Genomic DNA, 13,476 nt, shown 5'->3' with positions numbered 1-13,476 from the left:
CAATATAATCTTGTGCTTCCATTACTTTTCTTATACACTCACTTCTATATTTCATTCAACACTTTGTTTCGTGGGGGCGGTTACAAGATTCACATTGAAGACAAAGAGACAGAAGTCCTAACAGACCTGAGACATGAAGGAAAGAAACAGTGTGTGTGTGTGCGACCGCTATTAAAAAGCCTAAAAAAAAAGAGGTAATCTATTATATTACAGGCGTGTAAGGGAATTATCAAAAGTACATAGAGCGGAGCCCAGTCCCTGCCACACCTCCCGGTTAAATAACATTAGACACACAGAGACTCATGCGCTCACTAAACGCTTCCTCCGACCCTCCATCTCTCTGGTCTCGCTGATCTGTCCAGCCTGCTCAGACTTCCTCTTCTTAATGAATCATGAAGTTTGACTTTCACTCCTTAATAAGCAGTGTTTTGCAAAGAGCGGGGGGGGGAAGCTCAGAGTTTGTTTTCCTTTAATTAGCCAGGCAGGTTCCCTGGGCACGGGGCTGAGCGAGTGAGAAGGGCCCGGGCCCATGGAGCAGCATCAGACGAGGAAATGCTGAGAGGCAGCTCTCGCTGCCAGGTGGCCGTAAGACGAATGGGCGTGGGCACAGACTGAGACGGGGCAGGAAACAGAGGCATGGTGCTGCGAGCTGAAGTACAATGATAGGAAATGTCCTGGAGAAAACACACCAGCCAGTGGTGAAAGTAGTCTGGAAAGAAAGATGAGGAGTGCGGAAAGGAGAGAGATGGAAGGAGGAAGAGAGGCGTTAAAAAAGGAAAGAATGTGAAGATGGAGAAAAAGAAACAGGAAGAAAGACGGAGGAGTCGTTTATTTTAGGTATTTAGTTTACTACAATAGTTTAGTTAATGGAGTTGATGGACGAGATTTAAATGACTTCACTTTGAATCACTTTGCTGAATCCACTCAAGTTAAATGTTCGTGGTCACTTTTGTTTTGCCAAGCCGTTGCAGCACACTTCCAGTACAGTAATCGTAAGTGAACACATCACTGCACTGCAATTCAGCAGTTTATTTATTGTTATTCAATTTTCTTTTTCAATTCAACTTTATTTCTTCAGACACATGAGTCCAGTTGGTTTGGTTCTGTAAAAAACTAGACCTTCTAACCAGGAAGTAATGCACTTTGTATCACTGGTGACAACAATGCTCTCAGTCCCCAGTGAGAAGAGATTCAGCACGAAAGGTTCATCGCACATATGAAGAACACTTCTAGTTGATGGTAGAAAGACATCTTTTGAATAAACTAATTGGACTTATTGTTCTGTTACCAACAGCACTAACAATAATGCTAGCTTGTCCGGCTTTGACATGAAACTCTGCTTGCATAGTTCATATCCAATATATTGAAATATAATGATTTTATACTCTAAGCGTTCATGCTATCAAATGAGTTCTTTTACTTTTCATACTTGATACATCTACCTAATAGTCTGGCTGCTACAGGAGTATTTCTCCCGGTTGGTCTTGTATTAGACCTGAGTACGTCTTCCACCACTGGATGTTACACCTTTAAGTTTATACATAGAGGTTAACAGGATCAATAATTAAATATGTGGCCTAACAGTAATGCTCCTACGTGAATGCATAAAGGAATATATAACCAAAGTTAAATAGCATGTGGCAACATGCACAGACCAGTATGGTGTTAGAAAACATTTCTGGAGTTTTTTCTGAGCACGAAAGCATGAAATGACCGGAGCAATTGTTGCAACTGAATGCACCAGAGAGTAAATAATGTGTTGTTTATTTCAGGCTCTTAGCTTTTTGTTGTACTTAAAGATTGCTATAACCAATTCAAAGTAATCCTCAGAGCATCATTATTATTTTAACTGCATGTCTCATTGTGTGTGCGTGCGCACACGTGTATTTGTGTTTAGACTTTGTAGTTGTGCGATCACAGGTGTTAGACTCTCATCAGAGCAAACCTTTGTAGAGTCAATATCAGAGGCTTCACCTCAGAGCTTGACCTTTCCAGCCTGTCCCCTCTCTAAAAGACCCCCCACTACACCCTCCTATGTGCGCACATATACACACACACACACACACACACACCTACACTTACACCCCCACGATCAATCTTCCCCCGGTTACTACGACAGCAAAGCACAAAGCCAATCACATCAACACGGCTGGGATGCCACACTCACCCTCTGACGAAATGTCACCAGAGAGGCTATGTCAGGAGACCTCGGGCCTGTTAAGAGAGAGAGTGTGTGTGTGAGTGTGTGTGTGTGTGTGTGTGTCAGTGAGAGAGAGCGAAAGAGAGAGAGAGAGATATCTAGAAGATTCTGGTTCCACATGAATAGAGGAATATATGGATTATTTATTTATTTGTGTAGTTACGCAGGAAGAAAGTTAAGTTCTGTGAGTCATTTACACTCTGACCCTTTAACTCGTTTAGCAACAGATGACGAACTAACCTTATTACCAGCTGGTGTTTCAGCAACGTTTGTGTTACGAAGCAACAGCTTTGTCTATTGAGATGCCCCTGCCTGAAGGCTATGAAGATAATGGCATCACGGCACACTTGAATAAAAGGGCATCAGTTGATAGGTTGCACAGGAGACAGCCAACTAACAGTCACACAGCACTATAAAGCTATAATATACTTTCATTAATTCATCAGGAAATCAATTTACATCCCGCAGACTCTGGTCTTACCCTGAATGATTATGCTTCACATGCACTAATTAAACAATGACTGTTTTTTTGTTTTTTTTCCCAGAGTATCTTACATTAAAAAAAGGACTCCGGCCAATCAAATGCAAGATGGAGCCTGGCCAATGCTGTGTACTGTATACTATCGCTTTACCTGGGTTACATTGTGTTTCCCTGTGAAGTGGCATGCCAAGACCAGGCTTCAGAGCCCATCTGAGTCTCACGTCCTACAGACATTCGTCTGCGTTCTCCTGCCAAGCTCACCTGGACGGCTTCACCTGTGCTGGTGACCCAGTGGTGCAGTGCAGCTCTGTATGTGTAGAGCTGCAGGCTGAATCAAAGGAAAGTGCTGTGTAACACTAGTGTGAGACAAAAAGGTGAGCGAGGTGCAGGACATACACATCTCACAGAAAAAGAGAAGCTCAATGGTGCCAAACGATGGTTCTTTGGCGAGCTTTTGGTGTAACTCTCACCCTCTTTCTTGTAGCGACGTATAGCATAATCATCACTACAGAGCACTGTCACACATCACAGTCGGGTCTTTGTCATTAGTAAATGGAGTCACTTGTGATCCAACATAAAAACAGGTGTATTTCATGTTGTAAATGGTTTCTTAGATGACCTTTTAAAATGGTAAGAATGTAATATTAAGTTTTGTGCTTTGTTCTGCCATCTATGCAAATGCTTCATTTAAAAATGTTGTTTTGGGACATTTTCCCATGCAATGCAAGAGAATATTCAAGTGAATCGAGGCTAAATTTGTTTGATTAAAGTTAAGTCACAGAGTAAGAGCCTCACAAAAATGGGCACATAAAGGAAATCATAAAACCATTATAGTACAATAAAGAAGTGTTTATGGTTGCGATGAATGTGCTGCAGTCTCTTTTATAGGCCACAGCAGACTTTTTGACTTGTAGGAAAAGCACAGGTGTTACTTCTCACATTACTGATAGCTCTGTTGTGTCCAATCAGCTGAGACAGTGTGACAGTGAGCACAACAGGACCCTGAAACTAAAGCCTCTAAATGGAAATCAGCCAACATGAATTTTATTTTAACACCTGTGCTTTTCCTACCGTGATGACAAAATATTTTCCCTCACAAGATCGCCGGTTGGAGAACTGTTTTTGTTTGTTTTCTCATTTGTGAAACATTGATGATACATAGCAGTGGACAGATTGATACAATCAATACGTTCATACTCCAATGCCATTCAAAAGCTATTAAAAGCTATTAAATGTATCAATTGCAAATTTGCCTTTTTTTTTAAATACAGCCACAAGATTCTGGGAGACAAAAAAATGTGTTTCTGCCCTCACAGTGGCTTGTGCATGTTTGTTAAACTCAAGCCACAGACCAACTCATTTAGTGTATTGTGTGTAAAAAATTGCAGCTCGGAGGTCAATAATGCCATGATGCCAATGCATATTAAGAGACGGAAATATAGCAATTATCGTTTACTTTATTTGTTATAATGTGTAGAGAGTAAAATACATATTGTTAAAGTGATCTGTATGAAAACTGCACTCACAATTGGGTTGTTTGAGAACCGCTTTGAGGACTGTGGGATCAATTCTGGCTGGCAGCACCTACATTTCAGGCATCAGAAACATTTGCATTGTTTGATTGTGGATAAACCAAGTTTAGACATAAGAGCATTAGCCCTGAGGTTCGCCCTGTGCTTTGTGTTTTTAAAATATATATTTATTTGTTTAGGGCAAAGTGGGGTTATACTTAGAGAGATTGATATTCTCTATTTACAGAATGAATTATATTAACCAAACAAGAGGTCACTGACTGTGGCTAGCATGTTGGGGCTAAGGGAGTGTCTGGAGTTGAACAATATCAGCGTAACCTCTGCTTTAACCCCACATATGAGTACTATTGATTCATTCACTTTGAAGAGGTCCTTGAAATTGTTTCGATGAGGAACTATTGTGGCAGTCTATTGGGGCATCCAAGGCACCAGTCCAAATGAGAATGTCTCCAAGCTGGAGACAGATAGACAGACAAAATCATAAAGGCTGTGAAAAAAGACAGACAGACAGACACAGACAGGCAACAAAAAAAAAAGAAAATGGGAGAAAAAGAGTAAAAGAGCTATAAAAAAAACAGAGAACTCCTTGTTTCAGAAACAATGACTTTCCTGCCGATAGAAAGCGATGCCTGAGCTGTTGCAATATCCATGTCTCTGACAGAACTCAGGGCGTATCAGGTTTATTGCATTACCTGAAAAAAAGGGAAAGGGTAGAAATAATCAAAAATGCATCAGAAATAATGCACTTTTCAGACTCTATCCATCATTGTTTCGGCACCCTCGATCCTTTACGAGAAGTGAGTGAGCGGAGGGAGGGGGACGAGGCGCTTGCTGCCGCTCCCACAGCAAAAGAGGAGGATGGATAATTAAATTGTGTGTCGCTCTCTAAGAACTAAAATGAATGAAATAGATGAATGCTATTGCATTATGCCACAATCGTGACCTGCAGAAAACTAATGGCAGAATAATAGTTTTAGGTACTGGCTCTGTTTCTTTGATGCAGACAGCCACTTGAGTGAATATGCAACTGTACTTGCAGTCAAAATGGTTTGTCCTCCACCTTGACTATGTAATGGTCTGTCTGTCTGCAGGATGTGTCTCTCAGTCTGGGGGTCTGTTTGTGTGTACGTTTACTTCGATCACAGCTCCAGCCATCCACTTTTCTCTACCAAGCTGTCACGCTCAGATCAAGCTATTTGCCAGACCAACATGGAGTCCAAAGTGGCTGAACTGATGTAGTTTTTAGTTTCTGAAGCAAGCAGCCAAACCGGCGGTTTTCTTCTTCATTCAACATGCCTCCCAGAGACGGGGGCCTTGCTTTGTAGTTTGTTGACTGTAAAGAGCTGGGAAAATTGTCCTGAAATCTTGAGCAAAAAGGAGTGTAAATAAAAGATCAAACCAGGCCTGTGAGCAGAACCAGCGGCCTGGTACTCAGTGCAATAACTCACCACGCGTCACCACGTATTAGCTTGACGCGTTCAGCCGCGGTGCAGAGAGGTAGCCAGAAGCTTTTTCCAGCCATTCTGTAGTACTGTACCATCACCTGAGGAGAGATTCTGCAGGAAAGAATTGCAGCTTATTGAAGCTGTGAAGTTTTACAAGTTGTTCACTGTGGAGCACTCGCTGCGCAAAGAATAAAGTTTGCAAATTTTAGTCTGCTCACATTATGAAGGTGTTTTTTTCTGTTGGACACAGAAAGGGAGAGCAATCTTGTACAAAAAAATGTATGATACTTTTCACAAGAGGGATTTTCCGTCCTCATGTGGCGCCTGGCCAGAAGATGGCAGCACCCAGCTATGCTTTGGCCTCCTCTGATCTTTATTGTGTCCAACGGCTCCTTCGTGGAAGTGCTGTGTCCAATGATGGATAGAGATGTTTCGTGGCTGCACTCACTCGCTACAGAGTGTAGGTCACTGGGCTGATTGGGGGCCTGGTCCTCACCGCTGCTCACTACATTTAAACACGCTGAACCAGTTAACCGTGACATTCCTGGATCGGCCCACGAATCAACAGCTGATCAACAGAATCACTCATGACACATCCTGGCAGTGAATACTATACATAACTTAGCAAATAGCTGTCTGGGGAAATGAAAGAGAAGAGTCCAGCCATCCCTGAATACACAAGTTGACAAATATACACAAACCTTCTAAATGACTGCTCAAACTTTGCAATAGCCTTGAAGTAAAAGTTGTCGTCCTATTGTTAGATATAGACAGCCAATGTTTATTTCTGTTTGTATATGCTGGAGGGGGTTGTAGCTCTGCTCCTGTTGGCCCTGTTATTTGATTTCCTCTTTTACAAAGGCCACAGTCAGAGCTCATGTCAAAAGAATGCATGCAATAACAAAACAAGCTTGACTGATAAATACCCTCTTTTCAGTGTTTGTGTGTGTGTGTGTGTGTATGTGTATGTGTGTGTGTGTGTGTGTGTGTGTGTGTGTGTGTGTGTGTGTGTGTGTGTGTGTGGGTGTGTCTTCAGGGCTGCGCTGTTAGTGATCTTCCTAGAGTGCGTCTGACAGAAACAGTCTTACACACAAAAACCAAAGCAGCTTGAGACTCCTCCAACCCTCTAATGATGTTTAATGATACCTATCAGTAATGGAACACACATACACACACACACACACACACACACACACACACACACGCACACACACACACACACCCTCGCACCTTTTCAAACCCCTCCAGGAGCAGCAGCACCTTGCCGACTGTGGAATTACACACAGGCGATAATCAGGTCAGCCCGCAGGTCCTCTGGGATTTTAGGTGTTCATAAACATTCCTGCTGCTCTTTTGTGTTACTTCCTGCGGTAAAACAGCAAGGCGCTCCAGTCGAAGCAACGCAAGCTAGCTAGTGCGTTGGCTTGCCCGTGGGTGCACCATCCCCTTCTCTGTGTGGAGGTAGACACACACCTTCTCTGGGATATTAAAACACACTTGGGCTTCATGTAGACATATCATCAGAATATTAACCACCTTTTTAGCATAAAAAACCCTCCTAGTCATCTACATCTGATTTGACATTTGGCATTTAAATCAGTACCTCGACTTAAAATAATATCTAACAGCATTATACATTTCTTTTAAAGACTGAACAAATGTGTGTGTGTGTGTGTGTGTGTGTGTGTGTGTGTGTGTGTGTGTGTGTGTGTGTGTGTGTGTGTGTGAGATATTACTTGAGGTTGATACTCAGAGCCAACTACCTCCTCCTCCATGTACAAACCTTCTACAAACAAAGACCAAAAGAACACAAAGGCGTGGGTTCAGTGCAAGCCGTTTTTTTTTCTTCTTCTTTTTTCTCAAGGATGTCAGCCTTTGCTTTTCAAAGATTTGACTCTTGCTCTGCAGTCAAACAAAAACCTTTTGGTAAATTGATTAGGGTCTCCAAACTTTTCAGGTTTTTGATGCAACTCACTGTAAAAAGTTCAATATTCCACTCGCTCGCACTGAAAAGTTCACAAACATGTCTCTTTGTCTCCTTTTTTCTCCCGTCAGTGACTCGGGGCCTTCTGCTGGAGCAGGTGCAGAGGGGGCTGTTGACTTTTTTCTTCAGCTTTTTTTACTCTTGAGGAAAAGAGGAGACGCTTGTGTGACAGCTCCGTCTGCACGTTCTATCTCAGGCTCATTTAACTTTTCAAAACTTGTTGCCGTTGTACGTTAAACCTAATTTCTGGCAGGTACGAACACTTGAAGAATTGAATCCTGCAAGTGATGTTCATTCCCAGTTCAGTTTTTTTGTTTTCTCCAGTTATGTTCAGGCCATTTTAGTCAAGCTTGTGTTGCTTCATATTTTACATCACTTACTTTTGTTGTACCCACTGTAATTCTACCTGCATTGTCTCCTGCTTCAGTCAGGAGGTTATTGCCAGTAAATAAATGGATATTTTTCTGTGAGCATTTTCTATTTTAAAGACGCTGATGTTTGAACATGACAATTCAACCAACTTATTGGGAAGACAAACTGCAAAATGGGCCAAGAAATACCACGCAGGGTGGTTAATTTAGGGATATTTATGTTTTAATTTCCTCATTCTTCCTTTGCCCAACCGTTTTTTGTCCCTGTTCTGTGCCCTTGTTGCCCTGTCTTCCATGAAGCTAACTCGGAGCCAAATACTGTCCAGACCTTGAGAGCAGCTCGACTCTTCGTCTCAGCTCTCCTCAGTGTCAACATGTGTCCAGCAGAGCTATGTAAACAGCTCAGCCACAGCACAGGGCCCACTGTCAGAGCCTGATTACCCCTAAACAGCCCACAATCAAATGGAAATATGAAATAAATCACAAGTGACTTGCTCTGCTTCGAGGGTTGGCATGGCCTAGCTGTTGTGGCCGATTCTGAGGGTCAGGTTTAATGCATCAAAATAAACAAGTCAAATTGGATATGTTTGTTGTGCATACCAGGCTACACAATAAAGGATTTGTCTTCGGATGATGAATCGGTGAGAGGAGATGTGCTGGATGACCAGTATTCAGTTACTTTTCTGATGTAAAAGTAGTAATACTGCAATTTACAAAGACTCCCTTACAAGTAAAAGTCCTGCTTTCAAAGTTTTACTGTACAGCATTAATGTAGTGAAAGTGTCAATCCTCATAAAGGAAAATGGCCCCTTGCAGTATTACATTATATCTTATATTATTGGATTCTTACATGCATACATTTACATCTTTAATGCTCTAGCGTGTAGAAGTGTAATATAGTTATTTTGCATACTGTTGGGCACCTAAATAAACTATATAACATCCTATTTTATATGGTGAGAGTGTATTTTTACATGCATCTGCAAATTGAATAAGTACAATAGATGCAGGGGAGTAAAAGGGAAAGCTTTTTCCCCCTGAAATGAGACTGAATTGAGGTTTATAGTAGTGCAAAATTAAGTAAAGTACTACCTCAGAATTGTGCTTAAGTACTGCACTTTCCACCATTTTAAATGGTGGACTTAACAAAGAAGAAATCAAAGAAAAAGAAGAACGAAAGTCTGCGTGAAAGTACAAGGCAATGATCCAAATGAGGAGGATTAGGGCCCACATCTGATATAGCCTACTGTCTGTGTGAGACTGGGGCAGTGGTTGTGGTGTTAACATGATGCTGTAAGTGTGATAGCCCTGTAATAGCATGTCATTAAACTGTTATGGTTACACAGCTCACTGGAACAGAACAGTGGGTGTGTAACCTTGAACAAGGCAATGCTCTTCAAGCCTCAGTCTAGCAACAATCTATAGGGCAGTGGATATATATGTGTGTGTGTGTGTGTGTGTGTGTGTGTGTGTGTGTGTGTGTGTGTGTGTGTGTGTGTGCGTGCATGTGTGTGCCTCATCACAGCTCCCATTCTGACTTGTGTATTCATCATTACAGTTTAAATAAGCGCAGAGTCCTTGTGCCATATTTCACGTATTTGATCAAAGTCCAATATATCTAAGTTAAGCAGAGCTACAGTACGGCCCACTACCCAAAGAAAATACACTGACAAACTGTGTTTCCGATGCAGGCTTTTGCACAGAAGTTTAAGCACAAAAAAGAAAAAGACGCAAAGACATGTTGGTAATTGCAGAAATTGCAGAAATTTCTGATTTGTCTGTTTGTGGGTTTTTTTTTGTTGCTGTAGCAGAATGTTTACTGTCATGACTCAAAGCGTGTTTATTCTTTTACCTCAAATGACCACTGAAAACATGAAGACATGCACAAATTGTTGACTGAACATAGTATGTATAACAAAAGTTTAGCATCCTGATTTGAGGAGTGTTTATAGAGCATGACCTTGCAGGCCTCGTTCTCATCTCAGTCCAAAAGTGGTTACACCTCTGTGCCAGCATGTGTCTCTTTCTGAATATTTCTCTCCTCGCCACAGCTGGCTTACAAACCCTTAGAAAAAACATCTAAATTAAAAATCTCTGTCCTGACCGATGTTATTACAATCTTTAACATGCCAGTAAACATTGATGAAGGCGAGCAGTAATGTGACCTGCATGTGGATTTAAGCAGCCCTGTGAAGGCTGGCTAGCTGCTGGGTGGGTCGGTTCATGGTGCCGGGAGACTGGGCTGTTGTCAGCCTCAACACTGGCCCTCTGATCTCTTTCTCTGACTCTCCCTCTCTCTCCTCTGCTAACAAGCCCTTTCATTTCCTTTCTGGAAAATCTGTTCTTCATAATATCACACACAGACCTGGAGTGGGAAAGTGGGAAGACGCCAAGGAGAAGCAGAAGGAGTAAAATTTAGGGAATTTTTCAGACTTGATTTTAACCATATTTCCATTCCATGTGGACGTGGCTGGCTTCCAATGATGAGCACTGGCTGTGTGTGTGTTGGTCAAAGATATAATTGAAGGTTCACTCTCTGGCTGTTGATGGAGCATTGCTGGATGGTACAGGCAAAGATGGGATTATACAGAAGCTGCAGGGTGGATGAGCTTTGTGCTGCACCACCAGAACCCCAACGCATAGACCAAAGAGCTATTGCCTGAGACATCGTGTTCTTCAATATAAACTCTACAGGATCATGGTTTGATGGTAAAACTGAAAATGTCTTCCATTATCAGTGGTGGTACTGTGGTGTTTGATGTAAAGGGAAGGAAAAAAGTGAGAGCCAGTACTGACAGTTTGTGTGGCTCCATAATCTCCATAGCTAAATGACTGAATTGTTATTTTGTCAGTTACAAAAGTGATTAATTGAAGTATTTAATGTGTGTATGGATTCAAAGGTTTGCTTGTGTTGAGGTAGTTAAAACTACTTGGTTTGAGTTGGGGAAGATTGTGGTTATGGTTTAAATAAACCAAAGTGAAATGCATTATTGCATTATTGCAAATGCATTATTGACCCAGCTATTCTTCCAACCACAAGAGGTTGTTTGTCAGAAAAACATAAGGTTGTTTTTTTTTCAAAGCACTGATAATTTATTTTTTAGACCACTAACAAAATCAAACAGAACATAAGATGTCACCATAAAGTGTCAGAAAAAAAGTGTTCTACTTACCCATCTGAGCAACATTACCATTAATTTGTTTTGTTTTGGTCTCTAATAACTGAAAGCCCTATTGCTTAGCTCCCTAATGCGACATTATGTTCACAAGCTAACCGCTAACTGTGTATGTTTGCTGATTGATAGACAGGTCGCATTCGACAGGTTTATTGCAACCATTGTTTTTTAACTGAAACCAGCTACCTGCTGGATCTGAAAACGATGCTATGAGACAGTGAGAGAGTATCCAAACATGGAAGTTGCAGGCCATAGAACCAAAACAATGAGCTGAATGATGCTAAAACACCACACAGGAGTCCGGTGATAGCGCCTCTCACATTACACATAGTCATGTGATCCATTGATGATACAAAGACAGTGATTAGTGTAGCTTTACACATTCGTTCAACAACGCAGGCAAGGCTTGGCTCGTTTGGTACTTGAGGGAGGAAAAATACGCTGAAGAGAAGGTATCCGCTGAAAGAAGAAGGCAGGATTAACGATGAAATGAATGACAAGCTTCGTGATGGCAGGAGGCAGCGGTAAGTCAGTATAGAGACCGGCATTCAGCTTGACCCACACTGATCTCTGCTGTCTATAGCACTCAGAGCCAAAGAAAGCTGATTCACTTTCAAAAAACACATCACTTGTCAAAAGGAGCTGTCAGACACTAAGGTAGTGAGGCACTTCAATTAGAAGATACAAAAGTAAGCCCCTCATCCTGGATGTGACGTTTCTGTTGATCTGACATTTTCCTCCAAAAAGAGCACAGAGGCGAGACACTACAAGAGAAAAACAGGAAACAGAAAAAGAAAGACATGTATGGGGGGGAAATGCTTTAACTTGTGTTTCAAACCATTACCTACATACTGTAGTACACACCATTACAGCAGCACTTACTGCCATCCAAGTTACAAAGCAAACCATGAGCTCTGGCTGGATATCCCACTTTCTTGGCGGCCATTTGTTTGACTTCATGCCAAGGAGAATATCAACTTTCATAGACTTAAAATCTACTTAAAGTAAGTAATCTATCACAGTGAATGTATACATGATACTGGCATTTCAAAAGTAACCAAAGTCAACTGTTCATTGTGAAGGATTATGCCTACTTATTTCAAGTTTCAAGTACACTGAAAACAATGGCTGTACAGAAAGTAGTGGGTGAGCATAGAAATTAATGGTAGGTTTGAAAAATGGTCGTATAGGCTGTATGCTGCGCAGCCGACACATGAAACCTTACTGGTTTAGTCATTCAAACGACAAAACCTTTTTAGATTGAAGGACACAAACAAGCCACACTCTTAAATAATCTAAATAAGCTAAATCTATGGCTTAATTGTATTGTTCAAGACCATGTTCTCCTTTTCTTTCCTCCTCCTTCTGCATACCCTTTATCCAATCTTGTATCGAAGCATCTTCCTTTCACCTTCTTTCATTTCCCTTACTTCTTTCCTATTTTGTCAATTTCACTGCCTTTCCACTTTATCTTTAGCTTCTGTCATTTTGTCTTTTTAATTCTGTTCCATTCTTCCTAACATGTGTCTCCTCTCCTCTCTTCTCCCTGGAGTTCAGTGTTGAGAGCGCAACAGTAGAATTTGTTTTGCTGCCTCTCATCAGATTAGTGTTGATTTTTCTGCCGCAGTTCAGCAGAGTGGATGAACTTCTTTTAACTGTTTATCAGCGGCGCATTACGCTGCACCGCTTAGCGGCCCCGCGGTTTGTTACCTGCCATTTACTATGAAATGAAAATCGATGGATGCTGAAATGTGATTTTATGGCCCGCCGTTATTGAGACCAATGATGATTTCCTGCTTAACAGGATATGGAATGTCAGTCCCACCGGTGTGCTGTTTCAACAAAGGAAAGCGCTCTCATGAAGAGCTGCTGTAGTAACAGTAGTTTTTAAATTTGCTGGGATAAGGCCGCCTGGCATTTGTAACCAGGAAGTCTTTCAATAGTGCAAAAGTTGTTGGGTCTCTTGGTAGCTGTCTGGATTGATAGGCCGCGAGTCAAAATTTTGTATAAAATCATAATATCTGTTGTAGCAGCTTGAATCAAACATCCTGTGGTGACTGTGCTGTACTCATAACTCCCCTCACACTCTGTCATTTACCAAACTACAAGGGATTCTGGGCTGCCCACAATAAAAACAGTAGTTAACTTGAAGCCTCTCCACTCGAGAGGAGTTCTGCGCCAGACAATGATGACACAGTGGCCTGTCAGAACAGTAATGACTGAGATTTACACCCTATTATTAGAGCTGGGCCCCTTTGAGCTGCCCTCGGAGACCCCTTCCTCTCTC

The sequence above is a fragment of the Clinocottus analis genome, unplaced genomic scaffold, assembly GCF_023055335.1.
Source record: "Clinocottus analis isolate CAN_PGR_092001 unplaced genomic scaffold, fCliAna1.0.p SCAF_2, whole genome shotgun sequence".
Lineage (NCBI taxonomy): Eukaryota > Metazoa > Chordata > Actinopteri > Perciformes > Cottidae > Clinocottus > Clinocottus analis.
The sequence above is the reverse complement of the archived record's forward strand: the minus strand, read 5'-3'. Positions refer to the sequence as shown.